The sequence below is a fragment of the Procambarus clarkii genome, chromosome 79 (genome assembly GCF_040958095.1).
Source record: "Procambarus clarkii isolate CNS0578487 chromosome 79, FALCON_Pclarkii_2.0, whole genome shotgun sequence".
NCBI lineage: Eukaryota > Metazoa > Arthropoda > Malacostraca > Decapoda > Cambaridae > Procambarus > Procambarus clarkii.
In genome coordinates this window covers 9429616-9443983 of record NC_091228.1, presented here as the reverse complement: position 1 = coordinate 9443983, position 14368 = coordinate 9429616, and the positions used below count along the sequence as shown (strand labels likewise).

At 51.2% G+C, this 14368-nt stretch overlaps 1 long non-coding RNA gene across 1 annotated transcript; it reads left to right on the top strand.

Moving 5' to 3' along the window:
* The first annotated feature begins 2344 nt into the window (after positions 1-2344).
* On the top strand, positions 2345-8232 carry LOC138357669 (uncharacterized). The gene is made up of 2 exons (XR_011225098.1): positions 2345-2536; positions 7633-8232. It is a non-coding gene; the product is annotated as an uncharacterized lncRNA (long non-coding RNA).
* The last annotated feature ends 6136 nt before the right edge of the window (positions 8233-14368 follow it).

Genomic DNA, 14368 nt, shown 5'->3' with positions numbered 1-14368 from the left:
TAGCCATGTTTGGTGTGGGCGTGTTTGGAGTGGGTGATCCACTCCCCCCTATTTTAATTTGGTCAATAGTATATTAAATAATAGAATGTCAATGTGTTAAATATCAATTAATGGAAATTGAAATAATTTGTTAATAAATTTCTATGTGTAGAAGAATAAGCTTGTCCAATGTTTAGTCATCTTTTTGAATCAAAGTTCCCTCCAGTAAGAAATAAGGCTAGAGAGATATCTAGATGAACACGTGAGAGGTGGGGGAGACAGGAACGGTGTGTGCGAACGACAGGAACGGTGGGAGGGGGAGACAGGAACGGTGTGTGGGGGAGACAGGAACGGTGTGTGGTGGGAGACAGGAACGGTATTTAGGGAAGACAGGAACGGTGTGTGTGGGAGACAGGAACGGTGTGTGTGTGGGAGACAGGAGCGGTGTGTGTGGAAGAGACAGGAACAGTGTGTGATGGGGGGGAGACAGGAACGGTGTGTGGGGGAGACAGAGATCGTGTGTGGGGGGGGGAGGGGAACGGTGTGGAGGAGACAGGAACGGTGTGTGTGGGAGACAGGAACGGTTTGGGGGGGAGACAGGAATGGTGTGTGGGGAGGGACCGGAACGGTGTGTGGTGCGAGAGACAGGAACAGTTTGTGGGGGAAGACAGAAACGATGTGTGGGGGAGAAAGGAACGGTATGTTGAGAGACAGGAACGGTGTGGGGTGGGAGACAGGAACGGTGTGGGAGAGAGAGAGAGGAACGGTGTTGGGGCGAGACAGGAATAGTGTGTGGATGAGAGACAGGAACGGTGTGTGGATTAGAGACAGGAACGGTGTGTGGATGAGAGACAGGAACGGTGTATGGGGGAGACAGGAACGGTGTGTGGTGTGGTAGGACAGGAACGGTGTGTGTGGGAGAGACAGGAACGGTGTGCGGTGGGAGAGAGGAACGGTGTGTTGGGGGAGACAGGAACGGTGTGTGGGGAAAGACAGGAACGGTGTGTGGGGGAGACAGGAACGGTGTGTGGGGGAGAAAGGAACGGTGTGTGGGGGAGACACGAACGGTGTGTGTGGGAGAGACAGGAACAGTGTGTGGGGGGGAGACAGGAACGGCGTGTGGGGGAGAGAGGAACGGTGTGTGTGGGAGAGACAGGAACAGTGTGTGGGGGGGGAGACAGGAACGGTGTGTGGGGGAGAGAGGAACGGTGTGTGTGGGAGAGACAGGAACGGTGTGTGGGGGAGAGACAGGAACGGTGTTGGGGGGAGACAGGAACGGTGTATGTGGGGGAGACAGGAACGGTGTGTGTTGGGGGAAGACAGGAACAGTGTGTGTGGGAGAGACAGGAACGGTGTTGGGGGAGACTGGAACGGTGTGTGGATGAGAGACAGGAACGGTGTGTGGAGGAGAGACAGGAATGGTGTGTGGATGAGAGTCAGGAACGGTGTGTGGTGGAGACAGGAACGGTGTGTGGGGAAGAGACAGGAACGGTGTGTGGGGGAGAAAGGAACGGTGTGTGGTGGGGAAAGACAGGAACGGTGTGTGTGGGAGAGACAGGAACGGTGTGAGGGGGAGACAGGAACGGTGTATGTGGGGGAGACAGGAACAGTGTGTGGGGGAGACAAGAACGGTGTGTGTGGGGGAGACAGGAACGGTGTGTGGGGTTAGAGACACGAACGTTGAATTGTGGGGAAAGACAGGAACGGTGTGTGGGGGGACACAGGAACGGTGTGTGGGGTTGAGAGGAACGGTGTGTGTGGGAGAGACAGGAACGGTGTGTGGTGGGAAAAAGACAGGAACGGTGTGTGTGGGAGAGACAGAAACGGTGTGTGGTGGGGAAAGTCTGGAACGGTGTGTGTGGGAGAGACAGGAACTGTGTGTGGGGGAGACAGGAACGGTGTGTGTGGGGGAGACAGGAACGGAGTGTGTGAGAGACAGGAACGGTGTGTGTGGGGAAGACAGTAACAGTGTGTTGGGGAAGAGACAGGAACAGTGTATGGGTGAGACAAGGACAGTGTGTGGGGGAGACAGGAACGGTGTGTGGCGGGAGACAGGAACGGTGTGTGGGGGAAGAGACAGGAACGGTGTGTGGGGAAGACAGGAACTGTGTGTTGAGGAGACAGAAACTGTGTGTAGGGGAGACAGGAACGGTGTGTGGGGGAAGAGGCATGAACGGTGTTTGAGGGAGACAGGGACGGTGTCTCGGGAAGACAGGAACGGTGTGTGGGTGTAACAGTGCAAGTATTTTGCACTCTTTCATGTATAAATGTGAGTTGTAATTGTGGGTGGGTGTGTGTATGTATGCGTATGTGCGTGTTGGGGTGGTGCGAGATGGTATGAGGTGAGGTGTTGACTAGCTTCAATCCGCTGACATGGCATTACTTATCAAAGAGCCCGTTGTGGAGACTTGGGAGAATACTCACTCCTGGCTCGGCCAGCGAGGTGTGTTGAGCAGTGAGAGTGGAACCTTTGCTAGGGAGAGCACATCCAACCAGCTCCTCCATCCGGGCGGGTAAATTAGCCATCACCCACCCTGTGGGTGAACTTGTTAGTGAGGTAAGAGTGTCAGTAATGCATTGTCTTAATTGGGTGTAGTAGTGTTGACTAGCTGGTGGAGTCTGAACCATTTAGCCATGTATGGTGTGGGCGTGTATGGAGTGGGTGATACCCCCCCCCCCTTTTTAATTTGGTCAATATTGCATTAAATAATAGAATGTCAAAGTGTTAAATATCAATTCTTCTACACATAGAAAAATAAGCTTGTCCAATGTTTAGTCATCTTTTGAATCAAAGTTCCCTCCAGTAAGAAATAAGGCTAGAGAGATATCTAGATGAACACGTGAGAGGTGGGGGAGACAGGAACGGTGTGTGGGGGAGACAGGAACGGTGTGTGGGGGAGACAGGAACGGTGTGTGGTAGGAGACAGGAACGGTATTTAGGGAAGACAGGAACGGTGTGAGGGAAGACAGGAACGGTGTGTGTGGGAGACAGGAACGGTGTGGAGGGTGACAGGAACGGTGTGTGTTGAAGAGACAGGAACAGTGTGTGGTGGGGGGAGACAGAGACGGTGTGTGGGGGTGGGGGGAGACGGGAATGGTGTGGGGGAGACAGGAACGGTGTGTGTGGGAGACAGGAACGGTTTGGGGGGGAGACAGGAACGGTGTGTACTCACCTAATTCTACTCACATAATTGTGCTTGCGAGGGTTGAGCTTTGGCTCTTTGGTCCCGCCTCTCAACTGTCAATCAACTGGTGTACAGATTCCTGAGCCTACTGGGCTCTATCATATCTACATTTGAAACTGTGTATGGAGTCAGCCTCCTCCACATCACTGCCTAATGCATTCCATTTATTAACTACTCTGACACTGAAAAAATTCTTTCTAACGTCTCTGTGGCTTATCTTGGTACTAAGTTTCCACCTGTGTCCCCTTGTTCGTGTCCCACCCGTGCTGAATAGTCTGTCTTTGTCCACCCTGTCAATTCCCCTGAGAATTTTGTAGGTCGTTATCATGTCTCCCCTTACTCTTCTGTTTTCCAGGGATGTGAGGTTCAGCTCCTTTAGCCTTTCCTCGTAGCTCAATCCTCTCAGTTCTGGGACGAGCCTGGTGGCATACCGCTGAATCTTTTCTAACTTTGTCTTGTGCTTAAATAGGTATGGACTCCAGGCTGGAGCTGCATACTCCAGGATTGGTCTTACATAAGTGGTATACAGGGTTCTGAAAGATTCCTTACTCAAGTTTCTAAAGGCAGTTCTTATGTTGGCCAGTCTAGCATATACCGCTGATGATATTCTTTTGATGTGGGCCTCTGGGGACAGGTTCGGTGTGATATCAACCCCCAGATCCTTCTCTCTATTTGATTCTTGCAGGATTTCCCCTCCCAGATGATACCTTGTGCTCAGCCTCCTTCTCCCTTTGCCTAATTTCATCACCTTACACTTTCCTGAGTTGAACTTTAGCAGCCATTTTCTAGACCATTCCTCCAATTTATCCAGGTCATCCTATAGTCTCTGTCTATCTTCATCCGTCTTGATTCTTCTCATAATTTTTGCATCATCAGCAAACATTGAGAGGAATGAGTCTATACCCTCTGGAAGATTGTTCACATATATTAGAAACAGGATGGGTCCAAGTACTGAGCCCTGTGGGACTCCGCTGGTGACATCTCGCCACTCTGATGTCTCCCCCCTCACCGTTACTCGCTGTTTCCTGTTGTTTAAGTACTCCCTTATCCACTGGAGCACCTTCCCTTTTACTCATGCCTGTAGCTCCAACTTTTTTAACAGCCTTTTATGGGTACTGTGTCAAAGGCTTTTTGGCAATCCAGGAAAATGCAGTCGGCCCACCCTTCTCTTTCCTGCCCAATTTTCGTTGCCCGGTCATAAAATTCTATTAAACCTGTGAGGCACGATTTACCATCTCTAAACCCATGTTGGTGGTGCGTTACAAAGTTATTTCCCTCCAGATGCTCTACGAGCCTTTGCCTCACAATCTTCTCCATCACCTTGCATGGTATACAAGTTAAGGAAACTGGCCTGTATTTCAGTGCCTCTTGCCTGTCACCCTTTTTGTATATTGGGACCACGTTACCTGTCTTCCATCTTTCTGGTAAGTCTCCTGTTTCCAGTGACCTGTTATACACCATAGAGAGTGGCACACTTAGTGCTTCTGCACCTTCCTTTAGTATCCATGGTGAGATTCTGTCAGGCCCAACAGCCTTTGTCACATCCAGCTCCAGCAGACACCTTTTGACCTCATCACTGGTGAGGTCAAATTCCTCCAAGGTTGCTTGGTTTGCCGCCTCCTCATTTAGTGCAGGGGCTTCTCCTTGTTTTATTGTGAAGACCTCCTGGAATCTCTTAGGAGTTCTTCACACACCTCCTTGTCATTCTCTGTGTATGTTCTCCCCTTTTCGCAGCTTCATCACTTGTTCCTTCGCTGCTGTTTTCCTCCTGATGTGGCTGTGGAGCAGCTTTGGTTGGGTCTTGGCTTTACTCGCGATGTCATTTTCAAACTGTCTCTCTGCTTCCCTCCTCACTCTGAGGTACTCATTTCTGGCCCTCTGGTATCTCTCCCTGCTCTCTGGTGTTCTGTTATTTCTGTAGTTTCTCCATGTTCTTTTACTCAGTTGCTTCGCTACCTTGCATTCCTGGTTGAACCATAGGTTTTTCTGTTGTTTTTCGTTTTTCTCCTTTTGGACGGGGATAAACCTGCCTGCAGCTTCCTGGCACTTCTGGGTGACAAAATCCATCATGACCTGCACATTCAGGTCTCTAAGTTCTGTTTCCCATGGTATTCCCCCGAGGAAGTTCCTCATCTTGCCATATTTTCCTCTTCGGTAATTCAGTCTTTTTCCCTCCGATCCCATCCTTGGATAAGTTATCCCTACCTCCACCAAGTACTCAAAGGTCAGTACACTGTAGTCACTCATTCCTATGGGGGCTTCAACTTTGACTTCCCTTATTTCTGACTCATTCAGGGTGAATATCAAGTCGAGTCTAGCTGGTTCATCATTGCCTCTCACTCTTGTGGGTTCCTTGACATGCTGGCTCAGAAAATTCCTTGTTGCCACTTCCAAGAGTTTAGCTCTCCACGTATCTGCACCGACATGTGGGTCCCCATTCTCCCAGTCTATCTTTCCATGGTTGAAATCGCCCATGATTAAGAGTCTTGAGCCATTCCTGCAGGCAACTGAAGCTGCTCTCTCTATTATATTAATGGTTGCCATGTTGTTCCTATCAAACTCCTGTCTAGGTCTTCTGTCATTTAGGGGAGGGTTGTAAATGACTGCCACTATTATCTTAGGTCCACCCATTGTTATAATTCCTGTTATGTAATCTCTGAACCCGTCACAGCACGGAATTTCCATCTCATCAAAACTCCAGTCCTTCCTTATCAGCAGGGCTACTCCTCCACCTCCTCTCCCTTCCCTCTCTTTCCTTACTATATAGTAGTCCTTTGGAAACACAGCATCTGTTATGACTCCTGACAATTTTGTTTCCGTTAGTCCTATTATATCAGGGTTTTCTTCTTGCGCCCTTTCTGCCAGTTCACTTACTTTATTGGTAATCCCATCAATGTTTGAGTACATTACCTTGAAGCTCACTTTCTTATATACATTTTCACCCTCACTCCCCACAAGTGTAGGAAGTTGTTCCATGGTCATTGCTACTTGGGAAGGCTCATCCTCCTGTGAGGTAGTTGCCAGGGGTTCAGGGGGAGGTGGAGTGGGGGATGGAGGGCTTAGGTCTTCCTCAGGCCTGCTTGGGGCAGGAAGAAATCCTGGGGGTGAGGGGGCAAGGATTGCTTGGGGAAAGGGCACGCCCTCCTGTGGTGTAGTTGACGGGTTTTTGGAGGGAGATGGAGAGGGGGATAGAGGCCTTTGGTCTTGCTCAGGCCTGCTTGGGGCAGGGAGAAGAACAGTGGCTGGGAAAGCAGGGGCTACTTGGGGTAAGGGGAGGGGGAGGATGTGGGTTTCATGATGGGCATTATGCAGGGGCAAGGAAGGGTTTGTGCTGGGGGATAGGGAGGGCCCTATTGGGTGGTAAGCTGGGGTGTTGCATTCTCCCCTGGGGTTCCTGGGTTACTGGATAGGGGTTCCCCACTCTCCTCTGGGATTGCTGGGTTGGAGGCTGAGGTTCCCTGGCTCCCTTCCCTCTCCTTGCGCCTTTTCCTTGCATCTGCTGCCCTTACTATTTCGTCTCTGGTCATGTCCCTCTGAACATATACCTCTTTGTAGATCCTTGCATACCTCAGTTTGCTCTTCTTTACTAGGAGGGAGAGACAGGGACGGTGTGTGGTGGAGGAAGATAGAAACGGTGTGTGTGGGAGAGACAGGAACGTTGTGTGGGGGGAGAAAGGAATGGTGTAAGGGGACACAGGAACGGTGTGTTGATGAGAGACAGGAACGGTGTGTGTGTGGGAGACCGGAACGGTGAGTGAGGGAGACAGGAATGGTGTGTGGGGAGACAGGAACGGTGTGGGGTGGGAGACAGGAACGGTGTAGGGGTGAGAGAAGAACGGTGTGGGGGGAGACAGGTACGGTGTGTGGAAGAGAGAGAAAGGAACGGTGAGTGGATGATTAGACAGGAACAGTGTGTGGATGAGAGACAGGAACGGTGAGTGGGGGAGAGAGGAACGGTGTGTGTTAGAGAGACAGGAACGGTGTGTGTGGGGGGGGGGAGACAGGAACGGTGTGTGTGGGAGAGACAGGAACGGTGTGTGGTGGGGATAGGCAGGAACGATGTGTGTGGGAGAGACAGGAACGGTGTGTGGGGGAGACAGGAATGGTGTATGTGGGGGAGACAGGAATGGTGTGGGGTGTTAGACAGGAACGGTGTGGGGGAGAGAAAGGAACGGTGTGTGGATGAGAGACAGGTACGAACGAACCCAACTCTACCGTCGAAGCGTGGAGCAGCGACATCAACGCCATCTGTGAGTCCGCTCCCGAAACCTCTACAACTTGCACGACGCCATTTATTAGTGACAGGACTATACCAGCCAGACTCGAGAGGTAGCTGGGGCTGACCTCTGGTGAGGTGGCGCCTAGAAAATCAGCGCATTTATTGAGCGAAAAGGTGTACGTTTATGCAGGGTCCGTAAGTGCTATTTCCTAGTGTCCCAGTGTACTGATGAAGTGTCTGTATTTACAGAGCCGACGTAGGGCTGCTGTGATACGAGGACAGTCTACCCAGGGCAGCCAAGGTCACTACACCAGTCTGCTTTCCGGAAGCAGTGAGCCGTCGCCGGAAGAGAACTGTGACGTGTTCTACTGTCTTCCTGTGGAGTGGCAGAGACGGGATTCGCCGTACCCGGGGCTGGCTAATAGAAGAGACGACTGACTAAGGTGCTGAAGAGGAGAGTAACCAGCGAGTTGCACGAAGCTCCTGCCTAGGGCCCGCTACCCTAGTATTTGCACGTGAAATGGCCCAGCAACGTGAAGCTGAAGGAATCTGCCAGCACCGGGCTGGACTGTGATTGTGGGCCTACACAAGGAAGCTCTTAGTGAGACTGGTTTGGCTGGCCCGTGGCCAGGGGTAGACTCATTGTTGCTTCCCGGTACCTGCTAAGGATCGTACTACGGATGAGGAAACGCGATAGCTTACAAGACTGGATCGCCAGCATCGAAGAGCGCTTAGTGTTCCATGAGACACTTTTGTACATATTAGGTGTACTAATACTTTTGATAGGATTATTTACGAGGTGATGGAAAAAGTTATCATATGTAAAATATATCGACATTTTATGAAGTGTATTTTGTTTTACTTGCATTACCGAGCTCACTCCTTGAAAGCCACTACTTACTTGGGACCGGATACCAGAACTTTAGAACCACCCGAAAAGAACCCTGTTGCAACCCACTGTGGCCGTAACAGGGGGGGGGGCAGGAACGGTGTGTGGTGGGAGAGACAGGAACGGTGTGTGGTGGGAGAGACAGGAACGGTGTGTGTGTTATGTGGGAGACAGGAATGGTGTGTGGGGAGACAGGAACGGTGTGGTGGGAGAGAGGAATGGTGTGGGGGAGACAGGAACAATGTGTGGAAGAGAGACAGGAACGGTGTACGGATGAGAGACAGGAACGGTGTGTGGGGGGGGGGGAGACAGGAACGGTGTGTGGGGGAGACAGAAACGGTGTGTGGGAGAGACAGGAACGGTGTGTGGGGGGAAAGAAGAACGGTGTTTGTGAGAGAGACAGGAACGGTGTGTGTGGGGGGAGAAAGGAACGGTGTGTGTGGGGGGAGAAAGGAACGGTGTTTGGGGGAGAGAGGAACGGTGTGCATGGGACAGACAGGAACGGTGTGCATGGGACAGACAGGAACGGTGTGTGGTGCGGGGAGACAAGGAACGGTGTGTGTGGGAGAGACATGAACGGTGTGTGGTGGGGAAAGATAGGAACGGTGTGTGGGGAAGACAGGAAAGGTGTTAGAGGGAGACAGGAACGGTGTGTGGGGGGAAACAGGAACAGTGTGTGGATGAGTGACAGGAACGGTATGTGGATGAGAGACAGGAACGGTGTGTGGGTGAGAGACAAGAACGGTGTGTGGATGAGAGACAGGAACGGTATGTAGGGGTAGAGAGAAACGGTGTGTGGGAGGGACAGGAACGGTGTGTGGTGGGGGAAAACAGGAACGGTGTGTGTGGGAAAGACAGGAACGGTGTGTGGGGGAGACAGGAATGGTGGATGTGGGGGAGAGAGGAACGGTGTGTGGGAGAGACAGGAACGGTGTGTGTGGGGGGGAGACAGGAACGGTGTGTGGGGGGAGACAGAAACGGTGTGTAGGGAGAGACAGGAACGGTGTGTGGGGGAGGGAGGAAGGGTGTGTGTGTGAGAGACAGGGACGGTGTGTGTAGGGTAGACAGGAACGGTGTTTGGTGGAGAGAGGAACGGTGTGTGTGGGAGAGACAGGAACGGTGTGTGGTGCGGGGAGACAAGGAACGGTGTGTGTGGGAGAGACAGGAACGGTGTTTGGTGGGAGAGACAGGAATGGTGTGTGGTGGGGGGAGACAGGCACGGTGTGGGGGGAGAGAGAAACGGTGTGTGGATGAGAGACAGGAACGGTGTGTGTAAGGGAGACAGGAACGGTGTGTGGGGGAGACAGGAACGGTGTGTGGGGGAGAGACAGGAACGGTGTGTGGGGGAGACAGGCGCACGGTGTGGGGGAGACAGAAACGGTGTGTGGATGAGAGACAGGAACGGTGTGTGTAAGGGAGACAGGAACGGTGTGTGTGGGAGACAGGAACGGTGTGTGCGGAGATAGGAACGGTGTGTGGGGAAGAGACAGGATCGGTGTGTGGGGGAGACAGAAACGGTGTGGGGGGAGACAGGAACGGTGTGTGGGGAAGACAGGAACGGTGTGTGAGGGTGACAGGAACGGTGTGTGGGGGGAGACAGGAACAGTGTGTGGATGAGTGACAGGAACGGTATGTGGATGAGAGACAGGAACGGTGTGTGGATGAGAGACTGGAACGGTGTGTGGGGGAGACTGAAACGGTGTGTGGGGGAGACAGGAACGGTGTGTGGGGAAAGAGAGAAACGGTGTGTGTGGGAGAGACAGGAACGGTGTGTGGTGGGGGGAGACAAGAACGATGTGTGTGGGAGGGACAGGAACGGTGTGTGGTGGGGGAAGACAGGAACGGTGTGTGTGGAAGAGAGAGGAACAATGTAGGGGGGAGACAGGAACGGTGTATGTGGGAGAGACAAGGACGGTGTGTGTGGGGGGGGGGGAGACTGGAACGGTGTGTGGGGGAGAGATAGGAACGGTGTGCGGGGGAGATACAGGAACGATGTGTGTGGAGAAAGGAACGGTATGGGGTGGGAGACAGGAACGGTGTGTGGGGGGGAGACAGGAATTGTGTGTGAGGGAGGAGACAGGAACGGTGTATGTGGGGGAAACAGGAACGGTGTGGGGGGAGAGACAGGAACGGTGTGTGGGGAAGACAGGAACGGTGTGTGTGGGGGGGGGGACAGGAACGATGTGTGGTGGAGACAGGAACGGTGTGTGGGGGAGACAGGAATGGTGTGTGGGGGGGAGACAGGAACGGTGTGTGGGGGGGAGACAGGAACGGTCTGTAGGGGGAGACAAAAAAACGATGTGTAGCGGAGACAGGAACGGTGTGTGGGGGAGAGAGGAACGGGGTGAGTGGGAGAGACAGGAATGGTGTGTGGGGGGGAGACAGGAACGGTGTGTGGGGGGAGACAGGAACGGTGTGTGGGGGGGAGACAGGAACGGTGTGTGGTGGGAGACAAAAAAAAACGGGGTGTGGGGGAGACAGTAACGGTGTGTGGGGGGAAGAGACAGGAACGGTGAGTAGGGAGAGACAGGAACGTTGTGTGAGGAAGAGAGGAACGGTGTGTGGGAAAGACAGTAACGGTGTGTGGTGGGGAAAGACAGGAACGGTGTGTGTGGGAGAGACAGGAACGGTGTGTGGTGGGGAAAGACAGGAACGGTGTGTGTGGGAGAGACAGGAACGGTGTGTGGTGGGGAAAGACTAGAACGGTGTGTGTGGGAGAAACAGGAACGGTGTATGTGGGAGAGACTGGAACGGTGTGTGGTGGGGAAAGACTAGAACGGTGTGTGTGGGAGAGACAGGAACGGTGTGTAGGGGAGACAGGAACGGTGTGTGGTGGGGGAAGACAGGAACGGTGTGTGTGTGGAAGAGACAGGAACGGTGTGTGGTGGGGGAAGACAGGAACGGTGTGTAGGGGAGAGAGGAACGGTGTGTGGGGAAGACAGGAACGGTGTGTGGGGTAGAGAGGAACAGTGTGTGTGAGAGAGACAGGAACGGTGTGTGGGGAAGACAGGAACGGTGTGTGGGGGAGTGAGGAACGGTGTGTGTGAGAGAGACAGGAACGGTATGTGGGGGAGAGACAGGAACGGTGTGTGGAGGAAGAGACAGGAACGGTGTGTATGTGAGAGACAGGAACGGTGTTGGTGGAGATAGGAACGGTATATGTGGGGGAGACAGGAACGGTGTGTAGGGTGAGACAGGAACGGTGTGGGGGGCGGAGACAGGAACGGTGTGGGGGGGGGGGTGGGAGACAGGAACGGTGTGTGGGGGGAAGACAGGAACGGTGTTTGTGAGGGACACAGGAACGGTGTTTGTGAGGGACACAGGAACGGTGTGTGAGGGAGACAGGAACGGTGTGTGGGGGGGATCTTTACCTTCACAAGCATTGTTTTCTAGTGTAGATGTGCTCCTTGACCTTCATATCTCGGCCTCAAGTCTCCAGTGATAAATCACCACACTGACCGGTTACTGTGGTGTTTTCTTTACCGCCACATTATTCGCCCGTCAGTCACGCAGAGAACGATAACCTCAACCATTCTGCTGCTTGTTTAGACCCTTTAGTTATACCCCCCCCCCCCCCCCGTCCTGGCCAATATTATTCGTGAGCAAAGGCACATTACGAGTCATAATGACATATTTCTCAACTATACGGTACTCCACACTGCCCGAATATTGCAATATTAGTAACATTTTCACAACACAAAATTTCCCTGGAAGTTTTGCAATAGGGCAAGAACTCGTGGGCGGTGTTGCGTGTCGTGCACACCTGCAGGGCGCTGGCCTGGCCACGACCAGCTTGCACCCTGCCAGTGACCTCCAGCACGCAGTATAGGAGTGAATCCAAACTTGGCAGCCCCAGCCGCTGCGTATCTCCCCATAGCAACACCGCCCAATACTCTCAACGATGCTAGTTCTACTCTGAAAGTTTTACTCTGAAAGTTTTACTCTGAAAGTTTTACTCTGAAAGTTCTACTTTGAAAGTACTACTCTGAAAGTACTACTCTGAAATTTCTACTCTGAAAGTTCTACTCAAAAAATTGTTTGGTGCCTTCTTTTGATAATTACTTACTCTGAAAGTTCTACTCTGAAAGAAATGTGTTTACTGGATATGTTAACTCTGATAACAAATTCTCTCTCTCACCATTTTCACAGACACGAATATTATTTGGAGTTCATAGCTTGGGTTTTATAAGGGATGAGTTGTGTAGCTTGAGTCTGCATCATGTAAATATTACACTATTATGACAGTGGTTGCCAACCTCTCCTGGACAATCCCACTCCTGCCATAAATTATAAATCATAAATTTTATTCACAAATTTAAGATTCCTCGTAACTTGGTGTTTGTCTGTATATTCACGCATGTTTACTTTGTTAGTGAAGTATGTTTTAATGATTTTTATTAGTGAATAAAAATACTCAGATAATGTTTTAAAAATTTATGATTTGGAAAATAATTACAAAATATATTATAAGAAAAGGCTTCCTTTTCTAAAGATAAAGACTTGCATGGGAGTCATTATAACGAGGTGTCCCGCAACGCTGTGAGGAGCCAACCCGTTCTCGCAAATTTAATAAGTCAATATTGACTTATTAGTTGCGTGCATAGGTGACATACTAAACATAATAGTTTCCCTTGAATAGCTTCATAGAAATCACTGACCTTACCTAACCTACTTTGTATGTTAAAATAAGCATCTTATAGCTTCGTAATTACAATTGTTACTTAACCTATTATAGGTATAGGTTAGGTAATAATTGTAATTACGAAGCAATAAGATGCTTATCTTAACATACTAAGTAGGTTAGGTAAGGTCGGTGTTTTCTATGAAGCTTTTCAAGGGAAACTATTATGTTAAGTATGTCACCTATGCACATATTTAATAAGTCAATATTGACTTATTAAATTTGCGTGAACGGGTTGGAGGAGCGTGTGTATGAGAACAATTCCGCAGTTGTGGGGCGCCTGCTGCACGGCTCATCTTACCTCACACACAACAAACATGAAAATCGTTTAGAGTTTTTGACTTGATTGACAGAAGGAAAGAAAGTTCCACTCTCAGATATGTTAGAGCAAGGTTAATTACCACACGAATACCGCCTCTAACAACCCCGGGGTAAGTGGCTCACATTCACAACCACAACTGTGCCACTCTCCACGGCTGGGTCGCCTCATAATAACTTACTTAAACTAAAACTTTCACATTGGAATTGTAATTCATCTTTCGCTGAAGTGTTGCGTTTGGACGCCACCAAAAGTTTCCTACAGCTATGTGCTGACGTCAGCTATTTTGCATTTAATTATATCCCTTTGTGCATGTGGATAGGCAGGCTGGAGGGTTACTTCATGGATAGGCAGGTTGGAGGGTTACTTAGAGGATAGGCAGGTTGGAGGGTTACCTAGTGGATATGCAGGCTGGAGGGTTGCTCAGTGGATAGGCAGGTTGGAGGGTTACTTAGTGGATAGGCAGGTTGGAGGGTTACTTAGTGGATAGGCTGGCTGGAGGGTTACTTAGTGGATAGGCAGGCTGGAGGGTTGAACATTGGATAGGTAGGTTGGAGGGTTACTTAGTGGATAGGCAGGGTGGAGGGTTGCTCAGTGGATAGGCAGGTTGGAGGGTTACTTAGTGGATAGGCTGGCTGGAGGGATACCTAGTGGATAGGCAGGTTGGAGGGTTGCTCAGTGGATAGGCAAGCTGGAGGGTTACTTAGCGGTTAGGCAGGCTGGAAGGTTACTTAGTGAATAGGCAGGCTGGAAGGTTACTCAGTGGATAGGCAGGCTGGAGGGTTACTTAGCGGATAGGCAGGCTGGAAGGTTACTTAGTGAATAGGCAGGCTGGAGGGTTACTCAGTGAACAGGCAGGCGGGAGGGTTACTCAGTGGATAGGCAGGCTGGAGGGTTGCTCAGTGGATAGGCAGGTTGGAGGGTTACTTAGTGGATAGGCAGGTTGGAGGGTTACTTAGTGGATAGGTAGGTTGGAGGGTTACTTAGTGGATAGGCAGGCTGGAGGGTTGCTCATTGGATAGGTAGGTTGGAGGGTTACTTAGTGGATAGGCAGGCTGGAGGGTTGCTCAGTGGATAGGCAGGTTGGAGGGTTACT